Genomic DNA, 18,168 nt, shown 5'->3' with positions numbered 1-18,168 from the left:
ATCTAATGTGAATTATGAATTATAGATTGTTGATATTAATCTAATGTGAATTATGAATTATGGATTGTTGATGTTATTGTGGATTGAGTTTTTTTTTTCTTTTAATTCTTAAGGTTATGGATTACTTAATTTAGAAAAAACTATTGTACTTAACGCATTTAATATTTTAAAAAAGTATAAAGAATCTACTAGACATAAAACTAAATTTTGTGTCTAATAGAAAATTGAACTTTAAAGTTTGTGTCCAATAGGCTTGTAAATTTTAGAAGATGTTGAATAGATGAAAGGCCTATATTAGACACAAATTTGAAAGCTTTGAGACGTACTAAATAAAACATTTGAAAGTTGTTAAGACAATTTAAGCGGTCTAGGGACCTATGTGTTTATTTTGCCTTAAGAAATTAAAATTATGGAACTCAATGCTTAATAATACTATGTACTTTGTCCTCTAATCCAGGTTATTGTTTTGGATTACAAGTTGGTCAGAAAATATTTATTTTTAAGGATGAATAAAGAATGGATTAAACTAAGGAATAAGTTATCAGTGGATTATAGAGAAGGAGTATCACAGTTCTTAGATATGGCAAGGTTTCATGTAAATGATTCTGGACGAATAAGATGTCCATGCAAGAATTGTATGAATTTAATTTGGAAAAAGATAGATATTTTGGAACGACATCTATTAACATATGGAATATCTCCCTTATATTGTAAATGGGTATATCATGGAGAGCCAGTAAACTTATCTAGAAGTCATACAAGTCATTCAATAGAGGATGTTGACGTAGACAGTATAGAGAGTAATGCTGTCGAAGAAAATGAGATGTTGAATCTTATAAATGACTTATAAGTTCCAATTGAAAACGAAAATGCAAATGAAGGAAGAATTGAGAATGAAATGTCCTTTAATGGTCAAGAAAGAGATACCACAAACTTATTCGAGGATTTAATAACCAAAGCACGTAATGAATTATACCCTGGGTGTTCGTAATTTTTGTCCTTAAACTTTTTAGTGAAGTTGATGCATATCAAAGTTCTGAACGACTGGAGTAACAAATCGTTTGACATGTTGCTGGAATTGTTAAAACCAGCGTTTCTAGCTGACATCTCTATACCTACTTCCTTTTATGAAGCCAAGCGAAAATTGTGTGATTTAGGCCTAGGTTATGAGTCTATTCATGCGTGCAAATATGATTGTGTATTGTATTGGAAAGAGTTTGCAGATTTGCAACAATGCCCTGTTTGTGGTGAGTCTCGGTACAAAGTTAATGATGGCAAGGGTAAAAAAATACCACATAAGGTATTGCGTCATTTTCCATTGATACCAAGATTAAAACGATTGTTGCATAAAAAAAAGGTGCTTCTGACATGAGATGGCATAAAGATAAGCGGGTTGAAACGGATGATGTATTGCAACATCCAACTGATGCAGATGGGTGGAAACATTTTGATCGTGAATTCCCTCATTTCGCTTTAGATCCTCGAAATGTTCGTTTGGGATTAGCTTCAGATGGCTTCAATCCGTTTGGAAATATGAGCACTTCTTATAGTATGTGGCCTGTGGTGATAATTCCTTATAATTTTCCCCCTTGGAAATGCATGAAGGAAACAAACTTCTTCATGTCTTTGCTCATACCTGGTCCAAAATATCCTATAAAGGAAATTGATGTTTACTTGCATCCGTTGATTGAGGAGTTGAAAGAGTTATGGATAATTCGTGTGCGAACTTATGATTCTATTACTGGTGCGTTTTTTCAACTATATGCTACCTTATTATGGACGATTAATGACTTCCCTTCGTACGGTGACTTATCTAGGTTGAGTACAAAAGGTTATCAAGCATGTCCAATATTCAAAGAAGATAACTCGTCCTTCGGGATAAGAGGGAAAATATTATTTATGGGACATCGATGTTATCTTCTGGAGAATCATAGTTGGCGTTGAAGTAGACAACATGATGGAAATGTTGAATGTAGACCTCCACCAGTCGTAATGAATGGAGAAGAGATATTACAAAAAATAAATATGCTAAACTTTTCTGTGCTTAGCAAACATCTATCGAAGTAAGATAAAAAAAGAAAGCGAATTCTAAACTAGAATAAAAAAAGTATTTTTTTCCAACTTCCATATTGGTCCAGACTATTGTTACGACATGAATTGGATGTAATGCATATTGAAATAAACATATGCGACAAATTGGTGGGCACATTTTTAATATTGAAGAAAAGACAAAGGATACAATGAACGCTCGATTGGACTTACATGATTTGAAGATACAGGTCAAGAACAGATTTGTAAAACCACACACAGCATACACATTAACAAATGGTGAACGGATTTTGTTTTGTAAGTATTTGAAATCAGTGAAATTCCTTGATGGATTAGTATCTAACATATCACGATGTGTTAATGACAAAGAAGGAAAAATATCAGGGCTGAAAACGTACGACTGTCATGTGTTGCTTCACAGACTACTCCCTATTGGTATTCGAGCATACCTACCGAAGAATGTATCCACTGCTATTGTTGAGTTATGTACATTCTTTCGCGACTTATGTGCAAAGACAATATGTGTAAGTGATTTGAATAGACTACAAGCAAACATCATAGTCATACTTTGTAAATTGGAGAGAATATTCCCACCTACATTTTTCGATGTAATGGTACACCCTTGCAGTTCATCTACCATATGAAACCAAAGTCGTGGGTCCAGTTAGTTATAGTTGGATGTATCCTATTGAAAGAAGTTTACGAACATTAAAACAATTTGTACGGAACAAAGCACGTCCCGAGGGGTCTATAGCGGAAGCATATGCAATGAATGAATCATGGAACTTCTGCTCACAATATCTAAGTGGGATTGAAACGAGATTCAATAGAGATGAACGAAATGATGATAAAATTCCCGATCACGAGATATTTGGTGAATTTGAATTATCTAGGCAGAGGGTACGACCATTAGGGGCGTCAACTTTACGGATGCTATCAGCGGAGGAAAAGCATATTGCACATTGGTACATTCTCAACAATTGTAAAGAAATAATAGATTATCGCAAGTACGTTTCAAACTTTTTCCTTTTCTAAATTCTAGGTTATCTCCTTTGATATAACATTTAAATGATAAATATTTTAGGCAACATTTGAGGTTAATTCATCGTGAAGCTCAAAGCACCTCTGACTTATATATAAAATATCAACGCAAATTTCCCGATTGGTTCAAATCTCAGGTCTACATAGTCATTTTGTAGGAAACGGTTGAGGGATGATTCATTTTTCGTATTCATTTTTAATGTATGGTAATTATCAGGTTCTACAACGGCGCGAGAGAGAAGATATCTCCAGTGATTTCTTTTCACTTGCAATGGGACCTTCATCTGAGGTGCGCTCTTACAATGGATGCATTGTTAATGGGGTATGGTTTCACACTGTAGAGCGTGATAATCGTCGAGCTATACAAAATAGTGGAGTCCTAGTGGCCGGGGAGATCAGTGAGAACACAAGTGTGGATAATAATTTCTACGGTGTTGTAGATGAAGTATTAGATTTGCAATATGTGAACAGAAGATGCGTTTTCTTATTGAAGTGTAGATGGTTTGACATAGATAACAACAAAAGTAATAGGACACATGATGATTTAGGATACAAATCGATCAATACATCACACTTTTGGTATGTCAACGAGCCTTTCATCTCTGCTATCCAAGCACAACAAGTCTTTTACATTGATGACATCAAACATGGTAGCAATTGGAAAGTTGTTCAAGTAGTCCAAAATAAACGAATATGGGATGTACCGGAAGTGGATGATGTTGAAAACGCACAAATAGATTTACTAGAAATTGTTGGTGGCGTCGGAGTGGATGAAACAATTGAGGAGGTTACTTTATGCAGAGTTGACGTTGATCCTATAGTTGTGGAAAGACCAATTACTATACATGGCGATCATGACTTCATAAACGATGATGATGAAGAACAATTATCTCCCAATAATAGTTCAAGTGCTGATGAATAATTTGAATTAGATTACGATGATGAGTAATGATGTATCTACTAAATTCTCTTTTTCTCTAGCTTACACGTATTTATTGTTAATTTAATATTTTTTTCTTTCTTTTGTGTTTGTATAGATACGATGTCAACCCCTAATAGGCAACGTGAGGCTGATGAAGAATTCCAGGAGTTATATCTAGGTAACACGGTATCTTCTGTGGGTGATGCTTCAGGTTAGTATATTTTGAAATCTATTCTGTTAACTAAAATACATCATAAACTATTTTAAATTTTTTATTCTTCAGATAGTGGCTCAGCATCCAATTGGAAGAAGCGAGAGCATTCCCGGAACATCCAGTTGGAAAAATAAGTACAAAAACATGGGAGGATCACAATCGTCATAAATGAGGGGGAGACGAAACCGATATCTCAACATTCAGTTCGTTTTAGTAATGCGATTGGCATCGCCGTGAGATCTGCATTTCCAGTACGGTGTTGTACCTTTGCTGAGGTTCCAAACGAGTTCATAGAATTGGCTAAAAGTCAATTATTGTTAAGTAATTATAAGTTTTTTCTTTTACAGTCATGACCATCATCTATACTAATTCTTCCCTCCCTCTTTTGCAGGCTCATTTCGATCTTGATCCGTCCAGTCAACGACTGAACCATTTCATAGAACATCAAATGCAAAACTCGTTCAAAGAATTTAGATCAGACTTGCACAGACATTATAGAAAATGTGGAGATCCTCAGCAAGCATGTGCCAGTTTATCTAGTTGGCTTAAAAATAGGTCAGAAGATTGGTACTTTTTATGTGACCGCTTCGAGAGTGAAGCGTTTCAGGTACAATATTTATGGCGTGTATCATTTGCTGCATTTACTAATACATCACACTATTGACATATTTTTTTTTCTTCAAATGTAGGAAATGTCTGTGACGAACCGAAAGAATAAAGAGAAATTGTCGTTCGACCACGTAGGTGGATTAAAGTCATTCCTGCAAATTAAGGCAAAGTTGCAGGCAAAGAAGAGCCGAGAAATAGGACGTATTGATCTATTTAGGCAAACATACTCTACAGGTGGCAAGTTTGTGAACGAAGTTGCTGAAAGTGCACATGTAACATTTTTTTTCTTTACTGTCGTGTTTTTCTTTCACTTTTAACTTTAGTCACTCGTTCTTACCCATTTAATTATTATGTCTAGCATCAAATGTTGGAATTAGAATCCAGCCCCACTGTAGAAGGTTCTCAACAACTAACAGGGGATGAAATCTGTGAGACGATTTTGGGTAGATGACCCAGATATTCAAAAGGTCTAGGTTGGGGCCCTAAGCCTAAGTCAAAAAGAAGTACCATGTCATCAAGCTCGTCATCTACTCAAGGAACAGAGGCGGGAGTGGATGAATTGAGAGTCAATTTCCAATAGTCTCAGTCGAGGATTAAGGAACTCGAAGACGCTTAGAGAAGAATGCAAGAGGATCATGCGAGACAAATGGAAGAAATGAAAAAGATGATTGAAGACATGGCGATCACAGAGAGGAGGCCCATCAAATTAGGTATGATTACTACATTATTTAGTTGTGTAATATGTTGCTATCCTGCAGTTATGGTAGCAAAGTTTAGTTATGTCTTAAATAGCTTTATGAAGTTATGGTAGCAAAGTTTAGTTATGTCTTAAATAGCTTTATGCAGTTATGGTAGCAAAGTTTAGTTATGTCTTTACTTATGTCATTTAAAGCTTCAACACTCTCATACAAATTAGATAAGCATCCCAACATGCCTTGATGTTTTAAAAGCCCAATCACAGTCCCTCAGTGTCACTCTCTCTATGTATCTCGCTCTTTCCATCAATGTTAGAACACATGTATAACTTCATTTGATCAACTGAAGATTCAAATATTAGGCTTCAAAAGGGTGTCTTTGCTCTGATTTGGTTGTAAATATGTGTCATTTAAAGCTTCAACACTCTCATACAAATTAGATAAGCATCCACCATGCCTTGATGTTTCAAAAGCCCAATCACAGTCCCTCAGTGTCGCTATCTCCATGAATCTCGCTCTCTCCATTAGTGTCGCTCTCTCCATGAATCTCGCTCTCTCCATTAGTGTCGCTCTCTCCATGAATCTCGCTCTCTCCATTAGTGTCGCTCTCTCCATGAATCTCGCTCTCTCCATTAGTGTCACTCTCTCCATGTATCTCGCTCTCTCCATCACAGCACATGTATAACTTCATTTGATCAGCTGAAGATTCAAATATTAGGCTTCAAAAGGGTGTCTTTGCTCTGATTTGGTTGTAAATATGTGTCATTTAAAGCTTCAACACTCTCAAACAAATTAGATAAGCATCCCACCATACCTTAATGTTTCAAAAGCCCAATCACAGTCCCTCAATGTCGCTCTCTCCATGAATCTCATTCTCTCCATATATGTCACTCTCTCCATCAGTGTCGCTCTCTCCATGTATCTCGCTTGCAAAAATGCCCTCAGCAGCTTCACACCCTGATTGACATCTAAAGTAATCACATCCAAAGATGCCCTCAACAGCTTTAACACTCTCAACTGTAATTAGATAAGCATCCCACCATGCCATATCATTGAATTTTGTAATGTAAGCAACGAATAAGAAATTCTCAAATGTTATATTCATGCTAAACTCATAAGAAATTCTCAACTGTTATATTTAATTAAGATGTGTAATTAATTGTGATTTTTCTTTTCTTTTGATCTTATTTTTATTATTAAATTAGATGGAGCCTTAACTTATGATAACAAAAGAACTAAAAGGGAGACTTAAGCAAATTACATAGCAAAGGGGTAGTTAGCCCGATGAGCCCCAAATATGGATTGGGCTAGAATAAAGGCCGATCCTATCATCAAGAGAAATGAAATGCCTGCAACAATTGTTGTTTCAATATTCCTAAGGCCTAATCTTGCATAAATGGATATGATTTTGAATTGAAAGCTCTCCACTTGGACCCATTAGAATAAAAGAAGAAAGAGTAATTGCATTAAGTGGTACTTTTAGGGATATTAATCAAGTGAACAATAATATATTTAAAGAATTGTAAAATAACAAAATCTATCAGTAATAGGCCAACTTGTTTCCTTTTTGAACATGTTGCTTAGAAAGTCAATAATCAATTCAAAAGGTTGTCATGCCTTGTCATGTCAATAAACTAAAGTTAGGTCACCCAAATCTTATTATGGTTTTTGTTTTTGTTTCTTTCCCCCTTCCAAAAATATTTCTTTACTATTATTCTACCCCATTATCCTATGCATGCACTAATATTATTTTGAGATAAGCTAGCCCTTCTTACATACTTCTCATGCAAATTTAATTTTTACTAGGTTCCAATCTAATAGATCATATAGGACTTTCAAAAATTGAAAAATAGAGGAAATTGAATTGTTTATCCATATAACATTTCAATGTTTTTGTTTTTTTGTAGAATGCTGTTCGGAGATGAGCTGGGACAATTTTTGAAGATGCTGTGTTCGAGAAGTGTTCTAGATGTTGTTCTCATTCTACTTCTTTTATGTATTTCTGAATATAATGGACAAGTTTTCTAGATGTTGTTCTCATTTTACTTCTTTATATATTTCTGAATATAATGGACAAGTGTTCTAGAGCTGGAACAACGTTTGGATATTGTAAATTTTTACTTGTTATAAAATGGACTTCATTTTCTTTTATGCGAATCTTTATTTGGTATAATATGTTTCACAGGATTTCAGATCAAATTTTAAAAAATTACAAATGATATATTAAATTTATCCATATAGGAAATTGAATTGTTTATCCATATAGGATCCCCCGACACGATGTCGGGAGTTGGGGGAACAACAGATGCCTATGTGATGTCGGGAGTTAGGTGGAACTCCGAATGTCGTTTCAAGGCGTCGAGAGCTAGGGGGAACTCCAGACACGGTATAGCTCGTCGGGAGTTCCCCCCAACTCCCGACGCCACATAGGCATCCGAAGTTCCCCTTAACTCCCAACGCCATTCAAAAGTTCGTCGGGAGATCCTCTCCCGAAGAATTTCTTCGGACCAAACTCCCGACCACCGTTTATGTGTCAGGAGATCCTCTCCCGACGAATTTGCCACACTTTCCTGACGAAATATGTCGTCGGGAGAAGCCAAAATTCCTGTAGTGAGTATCGATGGGAAAAATATGAGATTACCTATATATGAGTTGTTTTCAAATTGGTTTTTTCTCAAGTCAGAGTAGATTAAAAGAAATTGATTGTTTGGTAGTTGAGATTTTTTATTGAAGGAATTGATATTCCTAGTAGTGGAAACAATTGAATGCATTTGTCTCTAAACTTTGTTTTATATAGTAGAAAATATAGAGAGACGGAAACAATAAACAATATTAACTTAAGCACGCTATCTACTGTATTGATCAAATAGAGAAGAAAGATATAAAAGGAATCACACATACCCTTGAAGACCAATTAATCGTGTTCCTTTCCAATTCGCATCGTATTCTCTCGATCTCACAAACACCGCAACTGAACACCACCATAGGATCTTCCCCGTTATTCTCAGGGAGGAAAATCATGTAGAGATGTGGGATTTCACTTTGAATTGGCATGAGGGTAGGAGAAGAGAATTGAAAGAAATTTTCTGCACTATAAAAACTCATCTGTATAACACAGAGAGCAAGAGAAACTAGAGAGAGAACAGTTCTCTCCATTTTTTATTTTCCTAGTTTTTTATGTGAGAGTGAGATTGAGAAAATGGGTGAAGGAGTTATAACTCACCCCCCTTTAATTTTATTAAATTCAAATTAAAAAATTAGAGTTTAATATATATATTATATATATATATATGAACCATTTAACATATATACAAAATATATGTTATATCATATATAACATATATAACCTATAGTTAATATTATATCACATATAACATAAACTATAGTTTACTATTCTCTCAAATACCCAAGGTATTAATATGAATCACATTCACATTAATTTTGACCTATAGTTTTTATATGAATCACATTCATATAAATAATAATTGAATCATATTCTAATTATAATACCTCTCAATAAAATATATAAATTTAATATGAATCACATTCATATTAATTTTAACATATAGTTCCTATATGAATCATATTCATATAATTAATATTTGAATCATATTCAAACATTTATTTCTCTCATAAAACTATATAAATTTAATATGAAACATATTCACATTAAATTTAAACATATAGTTTTTTTATGAATTCACATAATTAATATTTGAATCATATTCAAATAAATTTCTCTCATAAAATGTATCAATATATATTATATTATATAATGTATCAATATACATATACAAATAATTTTCTTTAATTAATTTAAATAATTCAAATTAAAGCAAAATTAATTTAATCCCCATCGGTCCTCATTAAGCTAACAATGGGACCTTATGAACCTATAGGTTAAATCTCCAGATACGAGATTAATTGATTAAACTCTTTTAATCAAATTAATCAACGTTCATTAACTGCCAGTCACTCCATAAAGACCGACAACTAAACTCTTCGCACTATAGATATATTTATGTGTCCATGGATATAACGAATCAATAGTACATTAACTCTTCACAAATTGATCGTAAGTATAGATGGGTCAAATTATCGTTTTACCCCTGTAGTTATATCTAATTCCTTAAGTACCACTGATCCCTCTAATGAACAATTAGTCATAGTCCAACTATGCTCGAACCTCTCTCGAGCCAGGAGAAGGTGAGGCACCTCATTTTTTAAGCCCTAGAATCTGCCCTCAGGGGTGAAATTTATCTTCTTACCCTAACTATAGGGAATGAGTGAGTTTCTTCTTGTGTAGCTGTGTTCCCAGCTCCCCAATCAGACGAATCCCCAAAATGGTAGGCTTACTGAGTCTGCAAATCTGGTCACTCTCACCCATACAAATCAAAGGATTATCCTCATAGGTAGAAGTTTACAACTCACTCAAGATTAAGGTCAAGTCACCTATGGTCATCCTGATAAAATGTAAGACTCTTCTAGCAATGGCATTATAAAGAGACACTTAACATTTCGTGGTTCAGTATTTATACAAATTCTTTTCTATAAGATACCCCCATTCACATGTCTCCATAAGAATTATCAGGATCAGATCATTTGTAGTACTTTACAATAATTGTAACAACTACAAAGTGGGTCGTATAGTAGTGTTACCAAGATAAGACATCAAACCTATCCATATACAACATACCATTTAGTTATCACTTAAACCTGATCCATTTGTATGTCTCCATATACATGTTTAAGTTACATCAGATAACCTTAGATTTTAGGTTAATAGATTATTTCTCAAGTAATATAAAAGTAATCAACCATTGATTCAACTAACATAAAACTACGAGGCTTTAGGACATGCATCCAACAATATTTATGTTTGACATGCTCATAAATGAGAGAGAGTTCCTCGTATCTATTTAAAGTTTTGATATTTTAAAACCATGGGAAAGATAAGTAATTTATGATGGAAAATTTTGAAATTAAAGAATGAAATAAGAGGATTAAAATAATTTATAGCTCAAAACTAATATTTCCAGCGGTGTATGCAGAAAATAATTTATGATGGAAAATTATGATAGAAAATTTATGATGGAAAACATTTTCAGTAGTTTATGATGAAAAATTAAAAGTAGTCTGATATTTTGAATAATTTGGCACGGGTTAATGTCTTTATAAAAGTCTAAAAAGTTAAAAATGAAACGTTTAAAAATTTCCAATTGAAAGTTGAAACCAATAACGCATGAAGGCATATTTATAGCATATTTAATGTTAAAGCAAAGAAAAATTAAAACCATACCCCCGTTTATTGTACACAAACATAGAGGGGGAAAAAAAACGATCGAGGTACATTGTAGACCATTAATTATTTACTTTGCTTCAAATGTTGATGGTTACATATTATTTATTATTTTTCTTTCTTTTCAATATTGTTAATCAAAAGACAAATAACGCCCATCAATTCAACAATCTATATAAATAGAAACTATATGAGTGCTTGTAAATCAAACAAAGACAACAAAAAAAAGTTTAATTTAAAACAGAACGCCAAAAATGTATGAAGAAAAGAAGCATTTGGCATTGATTCTTTTACTTGTGTTGGCAGCTGTGCATTGGTCCAGCCGTGCACCGCAGTTCCACTACCACTCCCAACGTGGCAAATTCATGTGGTAAATGGCTTAAACAATGAAACCCTATTGGTTCATTGTAAGTCCAAAGATCATGATTTGGGAAGCCATAGTTGCCAAAGGACAGGAATTTCAGTGGACTTTTAAGGTCAACTTTTTTGCAACAACATTGTTTTGGTTCTATCTGTCAAAGCCAAATTTTAACGTATCGTTCGAATCTTTTTGGGTTGAAAAAACTCACCCTTGGCTCACTTCTAGGTGTTTTGACAAAAATTGCTTTTGGATTGTCAAAGATGATAGAATTTACTTGAGAAACAATCCTACTAATGTTGATGAACTTGTGTATCAGTGGAACAAAGTTACTTGACTTCTTGGTATCTTTTCAACTATTAAAAGAAACTGATCCAAGAAATAATATTACACATAAGATACAATACAAGTGATTTCTATTCCGGTAAGACTATCATTTATTCTTCGAATTCAAATCTATCTACTGATTGCTTTTGGTTAAAGAAAATATGTCACCATATGTCTGAACATAATTCTTATTGATGGTTTGAGTCTGATCAATTTCATTAAATAAATTAAAAATGGGAACAACAAACTAAGTCCTCGTTTGGTAAGTATTTTATTTTTTGTTTTTTTTTTTTTAAATTAAGTATACTGATACTATTACTACCTCTAAATTTATTCATCTTCTTCTATATGCTTTTCACGAATGGTATAAAAAACCAAGCACAATTTTGAGAATTAAAAAAAGTAACTTTCAAAAAGTTATTTTTGTTTTTGGAATTTGGTTAAAAATTCAACCATTGTACTTAGAAAAGATGCAAATCATTATAAGAAATGTGGATGAAACAAGCTTAATTTTCATAAACAAAAACAAAATAATAAATGGTTATCAAAAGAAGTCTAAATAAAATATTTTGTGTATAGTTTTGAGAACATTCCTTAAATTTGACGAATGAGAAGTTAAGTTATTAATCAAATAATTAGAATCAACATGGACATAGTTCAACTATCCCTGCTTCTCATATTGCTATGAATTGGCTATCTTCTTTTTTTTTTTTTTCATGTAATCTCTGTTTGAATGTTTTGTACATATTATGAATAAAAGCACTATTCTCACTTATAAAAAAAAATTGAACAAAAACAAAACCTAACTCAACTAGCATAGATCATGGTCTCTTAAACAAATAAGAAATATGAAATATGAATGGAGAACTTGTTTAATTTAGTAATATATCTCCTTGTGCTTTTTTTTCTGTTAAATGTTTTAATTTCATTATCATCCCTAGATTTTTTTTTTTTTTTTTCTATGAGAAGTTAGAATAATAACGTTGCTACTCATTAAAAATTAATAACTTTGTTCATTTTCCTTCCTTTTTTTAATGGTTATAGGATTATATTAGGTGTTTCTAATCTTCTAACTGAGATATGATTAATAAAATAACAATTTATATATATGTGAAAAATCGAAAATATAATTTGATTACAAAAAATCAAATCAGTAATTGAAATCTAAATTTTATCAAAAAATTGGTAAATTAAATGTCTAGTTTTCCCTCATATATCTCTATTTGCTAGAATATTTTTTTTTTTTGTGGACATAAACAATAAAAACAAAATAACAACATAAAGCACGTCATAGCAGAGAACTATTGAGAGTAAGAGTATAAAGAAAAGAAGAAATCCACTTTTCCAAACCCTTCCTTGCAAGAGAATATGCTATGAAGTTAAACATCAAAAGGTATGTACAAAAGAAACATCACAACTCCTTAGCATCGCTTCCTTTACATTAAAAGACACCTTTGACAGGTAAATAGCCACATCATTCCGAAGGGTAATCACCTCCAAGCAGTCCGATTTAACAAAAACCTTTCGATAAATATCCGTTTAACATATGCAAGTCCCTCAATAATGACCATAACTTCAAGAAACTTAATCTCAGAGCATCAGGGAGTGATCTTTAACCTAGCCAAACAAGCACGACAAAAATGGTCATGAAGCACCCATCCAAACCCATCCATTTGTCTATCAACGTCCCAAACGACGTTAGTATTTAGATTCCAGACATCGTGACAAGGGGGATTCCAGTAGATAGGACTAGATCGATAGCGCCTATGGTCGATAGCGCCTATGGCCTTCAACTACGAAGAAGGGATGTAATGACTTGACTTTCTATGATTCTATTTGAGGTTAGAACTATCATGAATGCAATTTCAAGTTGACCATTTTGATATAAAATAAGAATTTTCTAAATAATAACGACATTTCATTTGGCAATAAAAAAAATTAAAATGGAAAATTTAAAATTTATAGCTCAAAACTCAAAGGTTCTCATAAAAAAAAGCATCCAAACAATCTAAAAAACATGATACTAAGATGAAGCATTTTCGTTAGTCCTATGACACCATCAATATATCCCTTGACAAGCACCTTTACAACATTTCTCTTATCTGGAAAATATTTTAAAAAATAATGAGTATTTAAAATACTAGTAACTTCACTATCGGGATCTGGCTATACAAACACATGCAACATGCTCTGAATATTGTGAATTGGGATGTAATCTAAAGTACTAATGCTGAACATAGGCTATTAGAGTTTGAAAGTTTAACATGTTCCTACCGTATGTGAGAGTATTCACATAGTATCTAGTAAACTTTAAGGTGCACATAATAAACTAAATATGACGTATACATAGCAACAAATAGGAGGGCACTTATGATTAAACTGATTTAGCCTGCAACAAGCAATAAATGGTCTCACTAAATGAAATCATAACATATCATCTCATGAAATTCATAGTATTCTTGACTAAAATCTATTAAACCATGACAACATATCATGCAAACTTTTCTAAAATCGTATAACAAAAATTGATCCCTGCACATAGGTATTTCAGTCATAAGGCTACTAACCTTAATCTGGCAAATTGATCCCCTTTTGGCTTAAGAATAATATTATATATATATATCAATACTCTAAGTTTAGCTTTCTTATTTTTTCCTTTTTACCTTTCAAAACTATTAAAACGTGCATAAAGTGTTAAATAGTGCAAATAGTAGCTCTCTAGGTTCAAACACCAAAACCAACATTTACAACGTGAAAACATAAGCAGAAGCATCTATTTGGTCTCAATGGCACGATTACAGTCTCTTCTTGTCATTCCTCAATCTACCCTTGTCCTTACCATATCATAAGAAAGGGTGAGTATGAAAGTACTCAATAAATAACCCACAATTGGAGTTAGACTATGCATTTATGTTCAATAAATGCAAATGTGATAGTTGTTGAGTTTGATGTCCTAAACTTTGTAGGGTCCTGTAGTTTATAATTGTATTGTACAAACTTTTTATTTATTTAATAAAATATGAGATGTTTTATTTGACATTTAGTAGTATTAAACCCACAAACCAAGAAACTAACATCCAAGTTTATTAACTTAAACATGTATGTAAAGACATACAGGTGGATCATGTTTAAGTGATAACATAAATGATCTGTAGTAGATGGATAAGGCTGGATACCTTATCCTAGTGACACTACGAATACAGTCAACTTTGTTTGTATTACAATTGTTGTAAAATGCTACAAATAATATAATCCTAATCATTCATGTGGAGACATGTAAGGGGGTATTCTATACAAAGGAGTTTGTATAAGACCGAACCACAAAATGACTAATCTTATTATATAACGTCATTCATAATAGAGGCTTACATTTCACCAGGATTACCATTAGTGGTATGACTTGAATCCTGAGTGAGTTGTGAACTCCTGTCTATGAAGACGATATTTTAATTTGTATGGGTGAGAGTGGCCAGATCGTCGATTCAATTAACCTACTATTTTGGGGAATCGTCTGATAGAGGAGCTGGGAACACAGCTATGCAAGACAGAATTCACTCATTCTCCAACGTCGGGGAAAGTAGATAAATTGCTCACTTAAGTGCTAATTTTGGAGCTTTAACAATGTGGCACGACACGCTCTCATGGCCCAAGAGGGGTTGTTCATAGTTGGACTATGACTTATTGTTCATTAAAGGGATCAGTGGTACTTAAGAAATTGGATGTAACTATAGGGACATAATAGTAATTTTGGCCTAGCTGTACTTATGAGCAATTTGTAAAGGGTCATTGAATTGTTCATTGGTTATATCCAATAGACATAGAAATATATTTGTAGTGCGAATAGTGCAGTTGTCGGTCTTTAGTGGTCTGTCCGACAGTTAATGGATGTTGAATAATTTAATTAAAGATGTTTAATGAATTATTCAAAAACCATTAAAGCTTCGAACTATAGGTCCATTAGATCCCCTATGTAGCTCAACAAATGAGAATCAATTTTTGATTAATTTGAATTATTCAAATTAAATGAGAGAATTAATTATATGTCATATAATTAATATAATTTATTTATATATGATAGAATTACTATAATGTATAAAAATATAAAGTTTAGTTGAGAGAAAATAAATATTTGACTATTATTCAAATATTAATTATGTAAATTTAATCCATATAATTGAATTTATGGGATTTATAGTAAATACTATTGATGAGAGAATTAAAAGTATATATTATATTGTACATGATATAATATTAAATCATAGATTCTATGTTATATGGTATAACATATAGTTATAGTTATATATATATATATATAACAAGTTAGTTATTATATATATGTATATAAAGGTTGTAATTTTAAATTAAAATTAATTTATTAATGATATTAATTTTAATTTTGAATTGTAGGCAGGGAAATAACTTCCGTCCCCTGATCTCTCTCAGCTCACGTAACTAGTGGGAGGTTATTTGAGATTTGATGTGGGATTTTCTTTTGCAGGAGAATTTACAAAGATTGGAAGCAATAAGTTTCTCTGAAAAAAATCCCAAAATCTCTCTCCCCTCTCAATTTCCTTTCCTTCTCTCACAAAATTCATAAAGCCTACCCTGAAGGAAATCTAAAATGAGATCTCTATGAGCAGCGGAAGGGATCGTTCCAAATCTCATTGAGAATGAACACAACAATTACAGTCTTAAATGGAAACGAACAGGTTATGCATAAACAGAAATTACAGCATGCTACAAGAGGATACAAGGGATAGAGTATGCGTACCTTTGAAGAACTATTCTTTAAGTATCCCACAACCGATCTCCAATGCATCAAAAATAGCAGTCGAACGCAAGGAACATAACACGATCTCCACAAATGTCTGAATGAGCCTCGACCCCAATAGAGTCCAACTCAATCCAAAAACTGAGTTAGAACACCACCACAAGTGTTACCTTGGTATTCTAGAAGTGAGAATCCAAGAGATGTAAGCTCTATATGATCTTGGATTGAGGAAGACAGGAGATATACGATCAAGTAAGTGGGAGATAATGAAGATTGTCTATCATATAGACGATGTACTCGATCATTTAGAAGATAAAGCCTATCGTATAGACTTTGCTACTTGATCGTGTAGCAACGATCAACGAGTAACTATCGTATAGTAAACTCTTTGCTCAATCGTGTATGTTGTCAACGCTATCCCTTAGTAAAAACTCTTTTTACTTGATAGCCTTTTCCATGAGATTTTTCCGAATCAATCAATTACTAATTTTGAAAAATAATTTTTCTTTTAACTTACGGTTACCATAAAACTTCCAATAACCTTCTACTCAAATCGATTATTAGAGAAAAGGAATTAATTATCATATAATTAATATATTATAAATAGATATGATAACCAACTTATCATATTATATTTATAACCTATACTTTTAATATTTTATAATATTAAACATATAAACCATAGTTCTTTTTCTATTTTATGGTACTTAATATAAATCATATTTATATTAATTCCTCCAATTAATGTATCTAATACATCATATCAATTATATCACATACAATTGAATTTCCTCTTGTTAATTTAAACAGTTCAAATTAACCTAAAATCATGGACCTATAGCTTGAAGCTCCAACTGTACGTGAATAACTGGCTAAACTATTTATTCACAAGATCCACCATCCGTTAACTGTTGGTCACTCCACTAATGACCGATAGCTAAACTCTTCACACTACAGATATATTTCTGTGCTCATATGACCAATCAATAGTGCGATAACCCTTCACAAATCACTCATAAGTACAACTGGGCCAATTTACCATTTTGCCCTTATAGTTACATCTAACTCCAAAAGTACCACTGATTCCTGTAATGAACAATAAATCGTAGTCCTACTATGACTGAGTCCTCTCTTCCAAAGAGAGAGTGTGGTCACTATGTTCAAGACCCGAAATCAGCCCTTAAGGGAGTACTTTATCTACTTACCCCTTCTTCAAGGAAGGAGTGAATTCCGTCTTATGTAGTTGAGTTCCCAGCTCCCCAATCAGACGAATCTGCAAAAAGGTAGGCTTGTTTAGTTGGCAATCTGGCCACTCTCACTCATACGAATCAAATGACCCCCCTTATAGGCAGGAGTTCCTAACTCACTCTGGATTAAAGTCATGTCACATATGGTCATTTTAGTGAAATGTAAGACTCAATTATCAACGACATTATATAAAGAGACTAATCATCTCGTGGACTGATTTTATACAAACTCTTTGCATAAGACATCCCCGCTCGCATGTCTCCACATGAGTGGTCAGGATCAGATTCTTTGTAGCACTTTACAACACTTATAACATCTACAAGCGAGTCGTATCCGTAGTATCACCAGGATAAGGTGTCCCTCTTTTATCCTTATACTACAGATCATTTAGGTTATTACTTAAGACACGATCCACTTGTATGTCTCACATACATGCTTAAGTCACATGAAATAACCACAAATCTTTTTTTATTGGATTTTAGTAAATGTAAATAAAATAATATTTATTTTTTAATAACAATGTTACAAAATGTTTACAAACTACGAGACAACCGGGAGGATTAGGACACCAAGCCCAACATACACAACTCCTATGATTCTCATCCCAAGAGAATATAGAGGAAGATTTTGTGGTG

The 18,168-nt window shown here is 32.9% G+C and overlaps 1 pseudogene; it reads left to right on the top strand.

The window, feature by feature from the left end:
• Positions 1-505: 505 nt before the first annotated feature.
• LOC150033793 (uncharacterized) lies at positions 506-4,012 on the top strand (annotated as a pseudogene).
• The last annotated feature ends 14,156 nt before the right edge of the window (positions 4,013-18,168 follow it).

Source organism: Benincasa hispida, chromosome 9 (genome assembly GCF_027475165.1).
Source record: "Benincasa hispida cultivar pf3 chromosome 9, pf3_genome.v1.1, whole genome shotgun sequence".
NCBI lineage: Eukaryota > Viridiplantae > Streptophyta > Magnoliopsida > Cucurbitales > Cucurbitaceae > Benincasa > Benincasa hispida.
Note: the sequence above shows the minus strand (reverse complement) of the source record. Positions and strands in the feature narration are given on the sequence as shown.